Consider the following 20,797-nt stretch of genomic DNA (forward strand, 5'->3'; position numbering starts at 1 on the left):
AGCAAGAGAGAGGCAGTTGCTAACCCCACAGAGTTTTCCCACACCCAGAAGGCACACAAACAGTCAGACAGGAAGGCGAGAAAAGTGAGGTCACTGGATGCCATGACCTCAGGGACCATTCAAGCCATTCCATAAAATTACAATGCCCAACGTTTTATTGGGTTTATCAGTTGGTTTCAGAGAAGTGGAATAAAAGGTACAAGATTATTTTCCACAGATGTTATAGCGGCCCTTTCCTGAAAAGAGCCTCACCCCAATCAAAAACCTCTAAAACTCAGATGGAAGTTTCTAGATTGTGTTGGCAGAGGCTAATCTGTTATTAACAGAATAAAACAATCAGAATGGGTTATAACAAATATATTTTTTTTAAACTTTCTTTTGACTCATCTCATCAGTGGGTATGTAAAATGTAAAGTCAGAAACCAATACAATATGAAATTGGTTTAAGATTTGTTAAATCTGATTTTAGAAAGGAGGTACCTGTGGTTAAGGGACAATAAGGGTCATCCATCATCCATGCATGAGCATTCTTTTATCTGACAGATACAGAGTGAGGTCCTACTCTGTGTCAGGTACGATTCAAGGTGTTTGGGACATACCAGTAAACAAACAAAAGCCGCCCCCGATCACGACACATACATTCTAGAGAGGGGAGAGGGAGTAAACAATAAGCCCATAGTTAGATCATATAGTAAGTTGAAAGGTGGTGAATGTCATGGGAAAACAAATAAAGAAAAGGTTAGGGGTTGACAAGAAGGGAAGCAAAGACTTGAAGGAGGTGAGGCAATTGCCATGCAGATAAGTGGGGGAAGGGAGAGCATCACCGGGCCAGGAAAGAGCCAAGAAAAAGACCCTCAGATGAGCACAGGCCTGTGTTCTCAAGAACAGCCAGGAGGCCGGTGTGGCTAAGCAGAGGGAGCTAGAAATGAGATAATGGAGGTAAGAAGAGGTCACATTGTGCCGGCCCGAGAGGCCATGGGCAAGATGTGGCTTGTACTCGGAGAGAGATGAGGACCCACTGGAGGATTCTGGGCAGGGAGGGACAGTCTGGCTTATGCTTAACAGGTCACTCTGGCTGCTGAGTGGAGAAGAGACCACAGAGGGGACAAGCCTGGAAGAAAAGAGACCAGGAATCCAGGCGAAGGAGAACGTGGCTCAGAGCAGGGTGGCAGCAATGGAAGTGGTGAAAAGAAGGTGGGTATCTTCTGAAGGCAGAGCAGATAGGACTTACCAACACGCCATGTATCAGTGTAGGAGAAAGAAAGGAGTCAAGGATGACTCTAAGAACAAGACTGAATAACACGCAAGTGCTAAATGTCAGTATAAATACCAAAAAGATCTCTACAAAAGGTTATCATTCAGGCAAACACTAGGTTTCAATTTAGCACCTGCTACTTAACAGGGGATTCCATTCCAGGAAGTTTGCCCACAAAGAAGCAAAGGATTCATGGTCAGCAAGTCTCCCCTGTGTGTAGCTCTGTTCCAACAGAAAAACTAGAGTGGCGTACAGCAGGGCAAGCATTACATAATTAACATGTGTGACTGTCAAGTTACTATTTTTTCTAACAAAAGCAGGGCCTAGAGATACGTGTTACATGTATGCAACAGTACATAAAACCCTTATTAGCACCCAGCACCTTACAACCCAGAAATCAGTCCATAGTGGCAATGTTTTATTTCTCTAAAAGTCAACTAGTTGTATAAAAATGTTGTTTCCTACTCATAAAAATCACAGGGGAATTTTGAGGCAGGATGTTAGACTACGATCCCCGAGTGCTTTCTTTTGACAGTAATTTAAATTTCAAAACACAACATAAAACCCATGGTCATAGGACTGTTATCAATCGGAATCATTTTTAGAACTAAAGAAACTGCGTGGCTTCCCAAATACAGCACTGTCAATGACATCACCACATGGTATCCATCGTGCTGGGAGTGTTTCATCTAGATCTTTAAAGGAAGTGCTTTCTAAGGTGAAGAAAACCACCTTGAGCTCATTCTGAGCCAAATAAGGCAACCTGCTCCAACAAAATAAGAAAAACCAAACTGAAAGAAAGCCAAGAAAGAAGATAAACGGTTTGATCCCTTCTCCATTTTCTTCCATTGCCACAAAACCAGTGTGATCATCTTTGCCCAAGAATTGTCTTCAAAATCATTGCAGAAAGTGCTCAGAGTTTAAAAGTCACTGCACAGAATAGGATGTCTTCTACCCTCAATTTCATTCCTTCTTTGAAAGTTCCCATATTCTAGTACATTCCATGCTTTAGATTTTTTAAATGAATTTTGCCCCTTTTAAAGGAAACACAGGAAAACAAAATCTGAACTTGCAAAAATGATAGAGCAGGAGGGTAGCTCCTGTTGAAGCAGATTCCTCAGTTTATTAATATATTTACTACAAAGTAATCTACTTATATCTAGATAGAAAGACCAAGGGTATAAATATACTAGAACTGTAAGAAATTATTAATATTCAATCATTTTGACCAAGAAAAACACCAATTTCATGTGGTTCAACCTAAGACTTACCAGTAATACATCAGAATGTCCAATTTGCAATTACAATAATTTCTCAAGTAATACACACGAACAAGAAAATCCGATTCTATTTTCCCTAATCCAATTTGCATACAACTTTCAACATCTGTATACAATATTTCCAAAAACCATAAAAAGCACTTAAAACATTACTCATCACTCGCTAACTGCAATTACGAACAAGAGAACTTAAAAACAATGATAAATTAGATAAGACCAGCCTTTTTATCTAAATAAGTATCTCTAGCTTGATGGTCCCTTTGATGCTGCTCTAAAACTTCATTTTAAAGACCTAGCAGAACTTTCTTCTCTCTCACCCGTGGTCACAGGAAAGAATTTCTACCTCCTCTGAAGGACCACAACCCTTTCCCCATGCTCCCTGCTCTATCTTGTTTCAGGGTCCTCTCTTCCATCTTGTTCTGGAGGAGCCCCACCAGCCTATTCATTATTTTATCCTCCACAGCACTAACTGAAAGACGGAGGCAAACGTGGTCAAGGAAAATGCTTCCTGCCACCGTGTCATTGGAGGTGGGCTGAGTGATCCAATCTGGAGTGACCCAGTTACCTGCAGGGGCGTCTTGGCCAGGATACAAACAACAGCACAGGTTACTTTCATGGGATGGGTGAGTCCCCCGCTCCTCTGGGCTATAAGAGGCATTTGCGCTGAAGAGTACAGAAAACTCTAGAGACCACTTGTGTTCAGACAGCATCCTCCAGAGGCAGGAGAGGTTGTGGACTGTGTTCTCACTACAATTTAATCGGCACACACGGATTCTTCCTGGTTTGGGAGGCAGAGCAGTTTGACTCCCTGGCTCCTGAAGAAAGGCGTTTTGGGTCCTAAGTCCTTACTAAGTGAACACTTCAGGTCCCGTTAAACATATTCTTCCTTGTAAATACGATTTGAAATGATCAATTAAATGTGACTAAAACTGAGTGGTTAGTTTTTACTTTTCCTTCACATGTGTCCCCAAGCTGTTCCCCCGATGACGCCCAGAGCACAGACAGGATTCAGGTGAGACCTCTGAGCAAAGAGAGCAACACCCAGCACCTCCTCACCTCCCACCAGCTGAGGTACAGGGGTTTCAGCACTAGGTGACCAACAAGTCCTGGTTTGGAAACTGAAAATCCCATGTCCCAGGAGCTTCCCTGTCCCAGGCAAACTGGGATGGTTAGTCACCCTATAATAAGAGCTCATTTCCCAGGCTATGAAAAGCCAGCTCCATGCCTCTCAATCTCTACCTCTGCCAGTAGCTTTCTGTCACTTGTAATGATGGCCAAGCAGGTAAATCGCCCAAGTATGCACTCAGTAAATACCACAGATGCATCTTCTGTAATAGCCCACAGGGTACAGAGGCACAGTCCCAGGTTAGACCTATGGACGACTGGGCAAATTCCCACCAGCCTTCACTTATAGACAAAAAAGGAAAAAGAAGGCTTCCTTAAGTACCTTGTCCTGGCCTAATGGCCAGGCCAACGTGAAAGAGTCCCTTTAACCATGAGAGTCCCAGGTGACTGATAGCATCGGCATGAGAAAGAACCATTAGCCCTTTACTCACATGAGTGTGATGAAGCAAGAGCCAGCACCCAACTCTGAGCACAAAGCTGAATGACTTTTAAAGACAAAGAAACAACTCCTCAACAAGGTAGCTTTTATTGCCATAAAACTACTCCGGCGCATGATCAATTCATCTATGCAAAATGTATTTTTTGAACATGTACCCTGGGCCAGGCTATGGGTGAGATGCTGTGGAAAAAGATCAACAAAATAAAGACTCCCCCCATCGCTGTTCTCATAACTGTTCTTAAAATCGATTACTCACTCTGCCCTTCCTTTCCTCAAAATCATTTCAGGAAGTGAGCCCAAGATTTGAAAGTAATTCCAAAGTCCCACTAATATTGATCTTGATCTCTTTTCTGTAGCCAAAATATATATATATGTATTTCAATAGATAGGCACCCTTTTGGGATACTGCATCAGTGTTATTCTAAGAAACTCTACAGAGCAACTATTATTTGTCTCATATTGTTGTCCTAGCAAGACTGTTATGGACTGAATGTTTGTGTTCCCCCAAATTCATATCTTGAAGCCCTAATCCCCAAGGTAATGGTATTTGGAGGGAAGGCCTTTGGGAGTTAACTAGGGTTAGATTAGGTCATGAGGGAGAGGCCCTCATGATGGGATTAATGCCCTTATAAAGAGTAAGAGATGGGGCCAGCCCCATGGCTGAGTGGTTGAGTTCATGTACTCCACTTGTACGGCCCAGGGTTTCGCCAGTTCGGATCCTGGGCGAGGACCTAGCACCACTCATCAAGCCATGCTGAGGCGGTGTCCCACATGCCACGACTAGAAGGGCCCACAACTAAAATATACAACTATGTACTGGGGGGCTTTGGGGAGAAGAAGGAAAAGTTAAAAAATAAATAATAAATAAATAACATCTTTAAAAAAAATGACTAAAGAGTAAGAGACACAGATCTCTGTCCTTCTCAACCTGTTCCCACCAAGGAAAGATCATGTGAGGACACAGCCAGAGGAGAACCGTCTACAAAAGAGGAAGAAGGCCCTCACCAGACACCAAATCTGCTGGTACCTTGGTCTTGGGCTTCTCAGCCTCCAGAATTGCGAGAAATAAATGTTTGTTGTCTCAGCCACCCCGTCTATGGTATTTTGTTAGAGCAACCCAAAATGACTAAAGTAGAGACCCAGAAGGTTTAAGGAAAATATATATACTCAAACAGCCCTCAAGGAAACATTTTTTATTGTTGGACATTATCAAGACTTACTCTGAGATAAACCTTGAATGGTCATCGATATGCCAAGAGAAAACAATGCTCGTCACCTGGAGTCTCCTATGACAGATGCCCCATGACACTGGCAGTCTGTTTGCAGAAATTAAGTGGATGAGCGCCAGTCTTCCTCGAAAAGACTAATATCATGAACACAATGTCAGTACATGAGAACTGCACACAGTGTATGAGGCCAAAGGCATTTGAAGGCCCTCGACAGTTGGCAACCATTTGGGCATCTCTGGTGGCCACATCTTGATCAGCTATTCAAAGTTTGGTCAACGTCCTAAATTCCAAAGAATTTCCCCAGCAGCAAAACCAGGCACAACATATGGGCCCTGCAGCTTAAGTGCCTCATTCACAGTAGACTTATCACCTCCACAAGTCTCACCACAGCATTTGGCAAGCCCACGTCTGGATAACAAGTTCAAGGACGTTTGTTCAATTACTGCTCAAGTGCCTAAATAATTTTGTTAGAACCCAGTTTTCCAGGGTATGAGAGCAACGGCTGATCCACATGGAATCACATTACAAACTCCCTCTCAATGAGACCATTCTTAGGAAAACTATATCCTTTTTCTCCCCCACAGAATTTGCACTTGGAGTCCTTGAGTGGGTGAGAATGAATGTGATCTTCAGCTAAGGGATGAGTTGACGACACTGAAATGATCTGTAGACCTGCAAGTCACCAATGACTGCAGTCTACCCTTCAGGTTAGCAGGAGTGCCCATCTTTGTGTTAAAGGCAGCAGTTATATTAGAAATGACACTTTTCCCCTGTGCAGAAGGTGATTTCAAGGGGAAGAGCACTACTCATGCTAAATTGAGTTTGGGCAAGAGGCAGCCCTGAAGGACTGACTTCAGCGTGCATTCTCCCCTACAGCAACCCTACATCATCACTACCTCGCAAAGGCCCAGCTTGCAGAATTGAGACAGTAGCACCAGTTTTATTAGGGAAAAATTCTCCATCAAGCAGCTCATTCTACTTGTGAGATTTAAATCTCTGAACAATTAGTACTAGTGCTCACGAGAAGAATGCTTTCAACAATACCACAAATTATTTTATGTAATAATTATTTTATGTAATAATTTGATGTCTCAGCAGTGATGCCAAGACACAGAGAGATTTTTATGATGATGAATATTTGGTCCATAAGATACTGAGGACAACTCATGCTTCTGTTCAGAACCTTCTATTTTACTTACTGATGCAAAATGAGGGACTTCAGCACAGAAATTCTAGGGCACGTGTTGATTTATGTCTAACATTCAGGAACGTTACATTCCCAAACAGGGCAGTGGTAGCACAGCCTGCTCTCACATTTTATGGTGAATGCTCTGTTTCTATGTTCCCCAATAATTCTTGCATGTGCTTCTCCACATTTTCCTCATTCTCACCAGAGAAGAGACTGTATTGGGTACTGATGTATTTTGTTTCATTTTGTTCTATTCAAGACAAATAATTTCAGAATTTTCAAGTGTAAGGGAACCTGAGATCATCTATTCCAACCCATGATTTCGAGGAAGAGGATAATGAAGTGTAGAGAATGGAAAACATGTAAGCTTTAAATAAAATGCTCCTTCATAATTACTTTCTCTAGTTCACTAAAGCAAACTCGTACTCAAAGAGATTAAAATACCCAAAACACTAGACTGCTAACCTTTGGCATATCTAATTCAACATCGAGCAAAGAAATTTTCATCTTTCTCAGTGAAAAATCTAAGCAAACCCACTGTATTAGTTTTCTACTCCCAAAACAAAATCCACAAACTTAGTGACTTAAAATAATACAAATTCATTATCTTAAAGTTGTGTAGGTCAGAAGTACAACACGGTCTCACCAACCTAAAATCAAGGTGTCCAGAGGGCAGTATTCCTTTCCAGATGCTCTGGGGAAAATCTGTTTCCTGGCCATTCCTTCTAGAGGCCACTCACACTCCTTGGCTCATGGCTCCCTTCCTCCATCTTCAAAGCCAGCAATGGTTAAGTCAAGTCCCAAATTCCTTTCATACTTTAGATTTCTCCTGCCATGTCTTCCAACCTCCTGGCTCGCTTACTCTCCTTCTCTCTCTTTGACAACAGTCAGTTAAAGTTCTCTACTTTCAAGTACTCACATAATTAGACTGGGCTCACCCAGATTATCCAGGATAATCTAGCTGTCTCAAGGTCCTTAACCTTAATCCCACCTACAACATCCCTTTTGCCATGTAAGGTAACATTTACAAATTCTAGAAATTAGGATTGGACATCTTTAGGAGGCCATTATTCTGCCTACCATATCTGCCCACCCTTCCGATCCCTCACCTTATTAAATGGCCCCACAATCCATCTGGTGACCAGGTCAGAAACCTGGGACACACGCCTGGATTAATACCATCTATTTACACTCTACATCCACTTAGTGGCTAAATCCCACTGACTCCAAACTCTAACTCTGTCAGGTACCAGTCTCCACTTATCTACACTCTGCTATGTCCAAGGTCAGCGCCTCCCCTGAATTCCTCACCTCTTTTCCTTGCCCTGGCACCTGCCTCAATTTTTTTTTAGTTACCTACACTGTCCTTCTGAAGCCACATGTTTCAGGTAAGGTGTGCTCCAGCCCCAGTTCAAGGGGAGGAGTCTTGATTGGTCTAAGCTAGTCATGGTGGCTCCTATGCCCTTTGCCAGTCACTTTTCAACATGAATGGAACATGGGTCCCTAATGAAGTCAGTGAGCCACTGAATTAACCAACTCTGGAATCACTTTACCTTGAGATTTCCTGTTAGGTGACACAAATTATCTTGTTATTTAAGCAAAATTGAGTTGAGGATTTCTGTTACTTTGCTGCTAAAAATATCCTAAATGGTACATGGCTCATTAAAATGACTACACAACTCTACTCACTGTCCTACTTGCTCCCTAGTCTCCCATCACCTCCAACTATCCATCTTTCACTTGCAAGCAAAATACCTTTTCGAAGCCACCTATCTTTCAGGTATTCCTCTACTCAAAACGCTTCAGTGATGTCCCGTTACCCATATCTGTGGTTCTCAAAAAACTGTGTTTATATACCTTTAAAGAATCTAGAAAACTACGCAACCAAAAGTCAATTTTAAGTTGATATCAATTTTCTTCATCATACATTTGAAAGAGTTGTTAAAGATATAATTTCTGGCATGTTGTAAATGCTGACATTTTAAGTAAAACAACTGTTATATTATTCTTTAAAAACCCACAAGAGGGGCTGGCCCCGTGGCCGAGTGGTTAAGTTCGCACGCTCCGCTGCAGGCGGCCCAGTGTTTCGTTGGTTCGAATCCTGGGCGCGGACATGACACTGCTCATCAAACCACGCTGAGGCGGCGTCCCACATACCACAACTAGAAGGACCCACAACGAAGAATATACAACTATGTACCGGGGGGGCTTTGGGGAGAAAAAGGAAAAAATAAAATCTTTAAAAAAAAAAAAAAAACCCACAAGAATCTAAACACCACAGAGATTTGATGCCCATAACTATCCATTTAAAAATAAATAAGCTCTTCTTTAACATTTATCATGCCTTCCTCATATTTCCATTCTATTCCACTGCAAAATTTTACTTTAACGAACATATCTTTATGATTCAAAGTATTTTATTGATTGACCTATCAAACATCCCTCTACATACCAAAACTATGTATATAACTTAGAATTTTGTTATAATTTACTTTGAATTTAGATGCTAAGGGTGAAATAATTTCTTCTGAGTTATACAACATTTACTTGTAAACAACTGAGAAAAACCACATAAATATAATAAAATTTTAGTCATTAATTATTAAACATAAAAAATTAAAATTGGGGCCAGCCCAGTGACATCGCAGTTAAGTTCATGCACTCTACTTCGGCAGCCCAGGGTTTGCCAGCTCGGATCCCAGGCACGGACCTACGCACCGATCATCAAGCCATGCTGTGTCAGGCGTTCCACATATACAGCAGAGGAAGATGGGCACAGATATTACCTCAGGGCCAGTCTTCCTCAGCAAAAAGAGGAGGATTGGAGGCAGATGTTAGCTCAGGGCTGATCTTCCTCAAAAAAGAACACAACAAACTTTATTTGAAATCTCTCTATATATCAGACGGATAGAGCTTTTTAAAAATTAACCCATGCATCTATGGATGAATATTCCTTAATGCTAAAATATAAAGGTTTAGCATCAATTTTATTCCACCTTTTCATATTTCTATGCATAAGGGCTGACAAACCCTTTTGGCCTAAATAAGTAGGCAAGTGTATTGGGGTTTAGCTATAGCCACATCACTCAAATCTCTGAAGTCCTTTTGAGTTCGAAACCATCAAAGACAGTGATCCATCATCAAAATTGCTTTTAATTACCTATCAACTGATGATCCAAATATGTCTTCAATTTTGCTACAAGCAAAGTGTTCTTTTGTTTAGCACTTGGACTCTTTTCACATCACACGACAATGCACCATATTAAGATTCTGGAAAGATGAGAGGAATGCCTTCCTTCTGTAAAAAGGGAGAAGGGGGAGCAGATGCATTCTCAGGCGGGTCAATTTTAGGAAAGAATGCAAATAAAAGTAGAAAATCTGGACAGTTATTCCCTTGAGAGTCTCTGAGCCCTCGCATGTGCCCCATCAGAATATCATCCTTTGTGCCCTAAGGTGTGCCTAAAGCCATTTTGAAAACGGCTGGCCTGTAGGATAACATCAAAATTTGTTCGCATGTAACACAATGCCTTTCATGATCTGATGCAGGCTCTCGTCCCACTTCCCACCCTTATCTCTCTACACCTGGCTCTCTACACCAGCTGGAGAAACTGCATTACATATCCTGGCTCTAAGTTTGCTCTCAAGAGGAACATGTGTCAAAAGACTTCCTTCCTTTACTACACTTTGACCCATAGCCTGCTGCTATTTTAGACGCTAGAGATGAGTCACTGAAATTTATACCGGCACCTTGCCCCTGGCTCAGTCCAGTCCCAGGGACTCTGCTTGCTGTATGACATAAATGAACAGCACCATTTTAACTAGTCATCTTACCTTTAGGATAAAATTCTGTATAACAAGCCACCCAACCATATACTTTATTCCCACACTCTAGGAACACTATTCAACAATTCCAGCATTCACATATGTAGATGAGGTTCTTTTCATTACTCTGCTCTCCTGTCCACTAACTGCTCTTTCGGAAGCTTTCCCCAATTTCCCCTCCCCATCCCAGGTACAGAATTAGGCACTGTCTTCCTGTACAGCATGTTGCTTTTACTTCTACTCGATATTTTTCACATTCTGCTTCATATTCATGACTACATGCGTGTAAGTCTATCTCCTTGTCTCCATGGCAGCCACATCCCTTAGTTCCATCCTCATTTGATTGCTGGGGCCTGACCAGCTCTCTTGAGAATCTCTTCCCTCACTGCCAGTCCATTCCTCTTAGTCCCTACATGATCACTCTTCCTCGGTTTCCTTCACTACCGACTCTGCCCACTGCTCATCTCCAAGATGCCTGGGCTTTCCACAGCCCAGCACCAGAGGTCTCAGGCTATCCCAGAGTGAGCTAACACCAAATCACGACAGCTACTTTTTCCCAAATCGGAAGGAAAAAAATTAACAATTTCCTCATGTTAGGGTTTCTATCATTTTTCTTAAAAACTTGCCACTTAATTGTTAGTAATGGCCAGCAAATGACAAAAGTAAACAAATACTAAGAAAAAACATAGAAATCAGTCATTTATATATAATTTAAGGGTTTTTTGTATATGCTCATGGGTTAGAATTTTACGTTACGTATAAAATAAGAGCTTGTATTTTACTAGCAAAATTGGTGCTGAGCTTCTTAATGACATAATGAAACATAGCCACATTTCTGTGTGTATATATATATACACACATATATGTTTAACATAAATGTATACGCATTAGATATCAACATAAAATTAAGTTTCTTTCTCTTTTGCTGACATCACAACATGTGAAAATGGACCCATGGAAACTCTCAGGCATTGCTGGTGTGACTGAAAAATAGTTCAAACGTTTTGGAAACCAATTTATGCAGTTGAACATGCATATGACCCAGCCATTCCACCCTTAGATATTTACTGAAGAGAAATAAGAATGTGTCCACACAAAGACTTGTATTCAAATGTTCAGAACAACTTTAATAGCCCAAAACTGGAAAAAAGTATATTATGTCCATCAGGAGGTAAATAAATGGTGATGTACCCATACAACTGATTAATACCCAGAAATTTAAAAAAAACTACTTATACACATAAAAACATGGAGGAATCGCAAAAACACTTTGCTGAAAGAAAAAAGCTAGACAAAAAGAATACATGATTCCTTTTGTAAGAAATCATAGAAAAAGCAAAAAGAATCTGGAGACAGAAAGCAGCCTAGTGATTAACTGGGACCAAGGGGTTAGGAGGGATGGATTGCAAAGGGGTTCAAACAAGCTTTTTGGGGTAACAGAAAGGTTCTATATGACGACTGTGGCAATGCTGACACTAGTGGACACGTACGTAGACCCTGATTGAAATGCAAAATGGACACTAACAATGGATGCATATTATTGCATGTAAATTATAATTCAATACAGTTAATATTTTTTAAGTGGCCCAAAGAATTTTTCACCAAATTTGGAGACAACGTTAGGGATGACCTGATTTGCCATGAATCCAGGCTTATGTGGTAGATGAGAAATTTATTTTGAATGACTTTGCAGGGGTAAGATAGAGGGAGGGAGTAGAACTTTTTCTTTCATATGGAGTAAGTTGGTGATTCATTTTAAAGATTTCAGTGAGTTGAAACATTAACACTTCTTGAAACTGGAATAATTTTATAGATGGAAAGTGGCCCATCTGAGACGGGAACAAGTTGGTGAGTTCCAGGAACGAAATTTGTTTAGTTTGGTACAACCTGAACTTTAAGCCCTGTGGGTAGACTCTTCAACTAAGAACAATTTCTTCCTGATGCCAATTCACAGATTACGCTTTCTGAGGTGAAATAAGGTGACTTGGGACAGTCTATTGGAATCGAAAATATTCAGAGAACAGAGTTTATTGGAAGTGACATCCCTGGAGCCTGGAGCTAGTAAATGCATGAATTGATCTAGAGAATGAGACCAAGAAGAGACAACCCTTCTCCCCAGACCCCTAATGTGACAATACAATATACCAGTAGTTCTTAAACTTGATTGTGCATCAGAATCTCCTGGAGAGCTTGTTAGAACATAGATTCCTGGGCCCCACCCAAAGAGCTTCTGATCCAGTAAGTCTGGAGCGGCGCCTGGTAATCTGCATTTCTAGCAAGTTCCCAGGTGATACTGATGCTGCCGGTCTGGGGACCACACTTGGAGAACCACTGCTGTATACCTTGGTCTTCTGGACAAATGCCCTTGTATAGTTCTGGAACAGCCTCACCCACAAATTAAGTAGAAAGAAGGCTAATTTATTTCACTAGCTACACTGTCAGCACCAACAACAAGAAAGGTCAAAAGAAAAAATTTCATGATTCTTGGAAAAGATGGACAAATTGTTCCTGCTTCAGACACCTTCATCTAAGGATGACTTTTTCTCAATTCTTAGGTTACTAAGTAGCTTCTGTATTTCTAACATTAATTTTGCCTCTCTTATCAGTAAAAATGTATATTAAACTATGTTCTGCTGATAAACGACATGCCACAAGTTCAAAATGTACATCATTTTCTATTGTCAGATGAAAAAGACAAAGATAAAAGAATTGTGAGGGAAGGACCAAAGGGTGAAGAGAAGAAATTACAAGAAAAGGTGGAGAAATGAAAAAAACACAAATCACCACAGAATCAGAAATTCCCCAGGGGAAAAGAATGAGGATTTGAGAGAATAATAGTGAAGGGACCAAGGAGGGAAGAAATGGCTTAAGGAGTTGGAAGTTTACTCTATAGATGAAAAAAAAAAAGCCACAATGTAAAAAGGAGTTGAAATATAAAATAACGTCAGGCAAAATGAAGAAACAAAAACAAGAAAGAAAAGCCAAGTCAAGAGACAAGGAAGAGCTGTTTATTTTTTTAAATTATTTAATATAGCATTTAGAAAACAATATATACCAATATATAGTGATTTGTGAAGAGGTGGGAAAAGGCACAATTTTAAAATATTCCCATCTTATTTGTTGGATAAATATCCAACTTCAGGTTAGTAGAAATCAATTTCAGTTGTTCACCACAGTCTGAAGGGGTCAGATGTGTCACTTGGGGTTGGGGGGGGTGGGGCGCGGGATGGATCTGCCGCATGGTAGGCAAGAATAATGCACACCCCGCAAAGATCTCCACATCTCAACCCCTGGAACTGTGAATATGTCACTTTACCTGGCAAAAGGGACTTTGCACATGTGATTAAATTAAATATCTTAAAATAGGGAAATGAGTCTGGATTATCTGGGTGGGCCCAACGTAATCAAAAGGGTTCTTAAAAAATGGAAGAGGGAGGCAGAAGGATCAAAAAAGGACATAGACAATGGAAAGAGAGGTCAGAACGATGCAGCCATGAGCTGCAGAAAGCAGGCAGCCTTCAGAAGCTGCAGAAGGCAAGGCAAGGATTCTCCCCCAGGAGTTTCCAGAAAAAACGCAGCCCTGCAGACCTGTTTTAGACTTCTGACCTCCAGAACTGTAAGACCACAAATTTGTATTGTTTTAAGCCACTAAGTTTATGGCAATTTGTTACAGCAGCAACAGAAAACTAATCCAGGGATCTTGGGGATGCTGGGTTGAACTGGAGAGCACGTGCCTCCTCTAACAGGGGGCATACGGGTCCAGATTTTGCCAGATCTCCCAATTTGTTAGGAGAGGAGGAAAATCTATTTGCATGAGGCAGGACAAAGTATGACCATTGACTGTTGCTCCTTCTTTCTTTATTGGATAGGTCCAATCACAAACCATGTGATGCAAGTAAGTTAAGGCCAAAGGATGGATAAACCAATGGAACAGACTTCTCTGACTCAGTGCTCCACTCCAGACCACAGACCACACTAAAGCCTGCAGAGGTGAAGAGCTCAGTCGTTGACAAAACTTCTATATTTCTCACCAGGATGTACCGAAAGCAAAATGTGGTCTATTTTATGCTCCCAAGTCATTCATAAACTGAACTTCAGAGTGTTAGACTTTTCTTACTTTCTAAATAATCAATGGGGCTAACCTGCTCTATAGAGTCAATCTGGAAAATGAAATTATTTCACGAGAACAGTTTGCTCTTTGCAGACGAAAGGAATCATTACAGTGTTAAATGTTAAGACTATTACTGAAACAGGGCCAGATAGATGGTAATAACTTTTAAAAAGGAAGAGAAAAAGAAACATAAAACTCTAAATTCTTTTGCCTTAAAGTAATCCTTCTGGTTAATCCTATTCTTAGAGCAAGCTTAAAGAAGGGGGGGGGGGGGGGAAATGAAGTTAATCATGTTTGCAGAGACAAGTCACCTCTCTTAATATTCAGGCAATCAGCCAACAGTATTTGTTGAGTGATGGCTCTCCACAACATTAAACAAGGTAGGAAATACAAAAGAAGTGTAAGAGAAGGTTCTTGCACAGAGGAATTTATAATGTCACTGGGAGGACAAGGTTAATACGTAAAGTAATTAGAGAGTAATTAACAGTCTTTATCTGCACTGAAGAATGATGCCACAAGGTTTATAAGTCAACGCAATATGTACTCACAAAAGGGAGAGATGGGCAGAGATTTGCCTTACAGCACTTAAGAAAACTTTAGGATGGTTAAATTTTATGCTGAACCTTCAGGAACAAGTAGGATGTATGTAGAATAAGGGTAAGATATTGCACTCCACAGAAATTGGTTTGCTGAGTTTTCTCCTGTTCTAGAATCTTCTAGATTAATTGAAGGTGAAAATATAATAAAATCCACATAAATGATGGCCGTTTTTTATAAGTTGAACTTATAACAAATACTAGTGCTCTGGAAGATATGGGAGAAGACACCTGATATTTCTTTCTATTCCACTGGGGCTTGAAGTTATAAGAGGAAGAAATAGTCACTATTTCCCACCATCCTCTTTCTGTTCAAAGATTGCACAAATAAATGCAAATATATGCTTCTAGTGCCTCCAATTATATAGTAAAATGAAATATTTAAACAAGTAGAAGTTTCATACTGTTGTACTCCAGTGGAAAGATGCTTAGATTTATAACCTGAATTTATTTTTCTTAAAACATAGTTCTCTGAGTTATTTTATCAGAACTGACTTCAGCAAGTGTTGGCAAAACTTATTCTATCCTTTCATCTCAGAGAAAGGCAACTATAAATTCAATAGCTTAAAAAACAAGAATAAATATGCATGTGGGGATTTCTTTTTCTGGCCTATAGGTAGTTGTTACCTTTATATATTCTCTCTAATGAGACATGGACAGTCTATGGTTTGAAATTTTGAATAGATAACTGTTGACTATTTGTTCAGTTTGGGTCTAAGGATCACACACTGTGCATTTAAAAACTGTTGGGATATGTTCTTGCATTCCTTTATGAGCAAGAAAACATAAATTCATTGAATGATGTTTAAAAATCACCATAAATTTCTATGTAGTATTCTGGAGAAAGAGTGTAAAAGAAGCCACTACATAATACCTCTGTGCACCTCTGGGTCATACTCTATGGATTTTTCTCACTGAAAATAGCTGAATAAATCCATTGCTTAGAATTCAGTATTCACTGGAAAACCAAAATACATCTAAATGTGAGCAACAGTTGAAGGAGCTGTATGGGCTTTCAGAAGATGAGTCTCATGTTCCATGAAGGTATGTAAAGTGACTAGTGAAAAGGAACAAAGGAACAAATCAAAAACGGGAGTTTAAGGCACTTTCGAAGAACTCAATCTGAGTACTTTCTAGCCCTGAACTTTATGAACCCGTTCGTTCTGACTACCCTTTCTGCTATGCTACTTCCTTGTCAGATATTAAAAAACTGCTTCCTTGTGACCAAAGATATCATGGGCCATTTTTACCTCCTGGCTACAGGTCATTCTGGGAGCCTGGCCTTTCAAACAAGTGCTGTCTGGATAGTGGAGGTTTGACACAGCTCTGTGTATCCATATCAGGGTGGATCAAATTAATCCCCTCCTCGGTGAAGTGCTTGAGGGTAAAATTGACACCCACTGCTGCACACAAAGTGGAATGTCAGGAATTAAGATGATCCCAGGAACTGAGCTTTCTGTTCCTGAAGAAGCCGTGTGAACCAATATATATTTCAGGCTGAATTATGAGCTGAATACATCCTCAAATAAAATCTTCACAGGAAACAGCTGGCCTCAAAGAGGGATTTGTTTTTTTTCTCTGTAGCCAGAGAAACCAGGCGTGTCAGTCCAGAGAACGTCTTAGGACTTGGTCACCTCCTTGTCTCTGTATCTCTACTTATATGATCTCACTAACCATCTTGTAAAAGGTTATAAGAATCAATCACATCATTGGCAAGTAATCTGTGCCAAGTAAAAACAAGACATTCTACATTACTGTTGTTAAAACTTGAATTTTGTCAGAAATAAGAACACCATGAGTTAGTCCAAACAAACTAAATATTAACTTGTTAGGAGGTGTTTCACAATACGTATTTCTAAGTATGAAAGTAACTTGCATGAAATAAAATTGATTAAAGTGCAGTTTGAAAAAATAAACTGATCACAAATCACTTATTTGTGATCAAGTCCTTTTTTGGAGAGATTCACAAAAGAACATAAGGGCTGGAAAGAGGCAGGAGGGAACTTTCTCAAATGATGGTGATGTTCTGTATCTTGCCAGGAACTGATTTACACAGATGCATCCCTTTGTCAAACTCAACTTATGTACAGTGACGGATGTGTGCATTTCATTGTATGTAAACTTCACACGAAAAACTGCCAACAGACATTGAACTCTAGTTAATAATAAGCATGATGCAATATGCAAACTGATGCCTGTGGTTTATTTTTAAATGCATCAGAAATAAGATGGTGAAAGGAGGACAAAGGGATAGGTGGACAGACAGACATGCGATGAAGCAAAATGTTAATGGTGGAATCTAGGTGGTGAAAATACAGTTGCTCACTGTGAAACTCTTTCAAATTACCAAATATGTGAAATTTTCATAAAACCTGTCAGGGAAGAAAATATAATGGGAAAGAATTACTAAAGAGTTTGGAGTGGCACACCGCCGCCCCACTCCCCACTTCCATCCGGAGTTCCCATGGTATCTAGAACCGGGCAGAATATTTAAGTTGAAAACTCAAAGCACAAATCTAACAAGCTGAGACATGGAAGGTTATTTTAAAAAATTGACTGCCCGAAACTGGTTGATTACATGGGAAAATTGTGTGTTAAGTGATAGGGAAAAATGCAGCTCCCCACAGATAAACTTTCTATATTTAAATTCACAGTGAGCTGAAGTGGGGCACCTGCAAGCGAGACGCGGCAGAAGATGCTGTTAGAAGACTCAGGTGCACCATACAAATTAAACCCAACACACATAAAAGGCTCCTGATGGGAAGACAGTGACAGCAGACGGAAGAGTGGGTGAGACCTGGGGGGTTTGGGGCAATGCAAAGAAACTTGTACTGAGAGGCAAGGGCCAGAGCTTCCAACAATAGTGAGTCTCAGGAAAAAACTGCTCTGGAAGCTCATCAGAGAGTACAATACCACACGCTTGTTCCAGAGAAAACAAGAGGTCACACAGCATCAGTTACATCATCTGCGCAGGGCAGTGTCTACAGCTAGTCAACTCACCTCCGTCACATTCTCGGTCATGCGCTGCGCAAACTGATTGCTTGGTATTGACTAGACGATGTCCATTAACTTAAAATTAATAGTCTGGGCAGGCATTTGATATTGTGTAGCTCCTCACTAGTCAGAGTGTGGACCCTGAACCAGCAGCATTGGCAGCCTCTGGGAGCTTGTCAGAAATGCAGAATCTCAGGCCTCATCCCACACCTGCTGTGTTAGAATCTGCCACTTAACCGAACCACAGATGATCCACATACACATTCAAGGGTGAGAAGCAATGGAGCGATCTTACAACAAGCCTGTAGGCGGAGCCTCAATAACTTGTCTTAGCAGCAGCTTTAACTTCAGACGCAGAGGACAAGTACAGGTAAAGAGGTGAGCAATATTAAGCCTTGGACATCTTGTCGCCTGTAAGCACATTCGCCTGACAACTGTTTCCTCTTTGCAAAGCTTTAGTCCCAGCCTCCATCTGTGAGAGAGAACTGCAGCTAGCCTGAAGCCCCTGGAGAAGCCAGAAAACTAAAACATGGTTGAACTTGTTTTGAGCATTTTGGAAAGTTTCATATCCTCCAACGGGTCTAGAAATATTCCACATAGCTTTGCAGAGTGGATCACTTTGCATGTAATTGCTCTTTAACATTAAAAGCATATAAGATGTTTTCTCCAACAGGTAACTATCTAAGGAGTTGTCAGGCCACTGTCCCCGTTTCTGCTGTAAGAGACGGCCGTGAAAATTCTTCACTCCCTAAAACACAGGCACAGAATGTTGCATTTTATTCAAGTCTCCATCTGTCTAAAATATGTTTATTTTAATGGTCATGTTTTGTTTACTTCAGTCGCTATAATAAAGACTGTTTTATACTCAAATATCTGTGGCTAGTCATGGTTCACAAAAAAACAAAGGTCTTATCTTTTCTTTCATAGTATGTCTTTAAAAATTCTAAGATATTCCTGACAAGATAAAGTAGACAAATACAAAATATTTTTCTAAAGCCATCTGAAGCCAACTATTCTGTACCAACTACGAATTTCATACTTCAGCATCACTACTTTGTCTATAAATATTTGTAATTACATGAAAAACTTTTTAAAAATATGACTACAAATACACCAAACAACTTTCGAAGTTATTGATTTCCACTCTCGTACTTCAGGAAGGAATTTTACATAATGTCTGATTTACTTTCCAAGACAATGAATAAGTACATTTCCAAGACAATTAAGTACAAAGTATATTTTCATTCTCATTTATTTAGGAAAAGAGATTTTTTAAAATGATAATTTTGCCTATCTTAAAAAGTTAAAATCAAAATAAAATAGTGAAATATGTCCCATACTTTTATTACTAATTATGAAAAATAAAAATGAATTGGTTTTTGTAATAATTCACGCATGATAGAAAAAATGTTTAACAATTTAGGTATTTACAGAAAGTACTTAAGAGACTGTTTATTTTGAATAGACTACTTTTCAGAGTACTTTTAGGTTCACAGTAAAATTGGGTAAAAGGTACAAAGATTTCTCATATACCCCCAGCCCCCACATATATGGTTAATTTTTAAAATACAGAAAATGCTAAATGACACACAAAAATCCTACCACTCAAATCATACCAATAAATGCCTTATTTAAAAATCTATTTGAGTTACAGTTAGGTTTACGGAAATTTTGTAAAAGGAGACATGAAAATAAATCTGTACCATATAATGCCAGAATTACCAGAAAAGGATAGTGTCTAATTCATTTTGTTGGCTTAATTTTTGTCTTAAGTTTCTCTCTTATTAGAAAATCTAAAGAAAAGAACCCATACCAATAAACAGAAGAATCTTCATGGAAATTGGAGTGGTCTAAGAAATTTAAAGACAGAGAAGCATTTTCTCCCACTGCATAAACCTACACCTGCTTACCTTCAGGGACCGTGAAAATGAAATTGGGATAACCCTATTACAAGCTAAAAAAAACAAACTTATCCAAACTACTCTCCTTCGTAAATCTTAACTCCCACTCATAAAAGCCGTTTTCAGTGGGATCTCTTACCTGAAAAGGAGTGAGAAAGATTTAAACGTCACCTAGTCAGAAGCAGGCTCTGGAGAGCCAGCCGGGTTCAGCCTGAGAAGAGCACGGGCAAGCATAGGTCGTGGACAAGCTCACTCCTTCCAGAAGGAGAGAAGGGGGCAAGACAGTCAGGATGAACAAGCCCACGCAGCCAGCGGATGTGACAATACCGATCCTCTCACGCCGAGTCCCACCCGTCCGCCACCGAGTGAGAGAGAGTGGGCAAACAGTGCCCACAGCCACGACAAAACAGAGTGGCCCAGAGAGACTCTCTTCACCATTCTAAGCAGAACAACAAATACAGCAAATGCTTTCTACAGGCATCTTGCCGGGTAACTGCCCGAGAATGAGTAAGAGGCCCCACACGTAACGAGAAGTGTCACTTGATCAGAGGTTGCGGTTTATCAACAGGAAGGGTAAAATTTGATGCCTAGACCTGAACTCTTCCTTAAAAGAGATCTTTGGTTTTTCTATCTTGAAGGCTGCAAAAAATTCAAGATATAAACCTAAAGGAAACAAAACTGATTGCCCATAATTCAGGGAAGGGAATAATTTATAAGCTGCTGAGAATCTTAGTTTCAACTTCCCCATCTGGCTGGCACCTTTTGCCTATTTTCCTCCTTTATAATACTTCCAGAGTTCAAGAAAGGAAATAAAACTTTTTAAGCTTTTAAGTTACTAGTAATGCTGATATAAAGA

General features: G+C 40.1%; 1 protein-coding gene across 16 annotated transcripts in view; it reads right to left on the reverse strand.

Moving 5' to 3' along the window:
- PLCB4 (phospholipase C beta 4) overlaps positions 1-20,797 on the reverse strand; it is a 389,234-nt gene that overhangs the window by 274,711 nt on the left and 93,726 nt on the right. Inside the window, exon 1 of one of the 16 annotated variants that reach the window (XM_070247464.1) lies at positions 20,081-20,406. The exons of 13 other annotated variants lie outside the window; for them this stretch is intronic. The gene's annotated coding sequence lies outside the window, so the exon portion shown is untranslated. Of the gene's footprint in view, positions 1-9,677; positions 9,816-20,080; positions 20,407-20,797 lie in introns of those variants that run through there. 2 more of the 16 variants (XM_070247457.1, XM_070247460.1) reach the window with 2 other exon arrangements.

This window comes from Equus caballus, chromosome 22 (assembly GCF_041296265.1).
Source record: "Equus caballus isolate H_3958 breed thoroughbred chromosome 22, TB-T2T, whole genome shotgun sequence".
Lineage (NCBI taxonomy): Eukaryota > Metazoa > Chordata > Mammalia > Perissodactyla > Equidae > Equus > Equus caballus.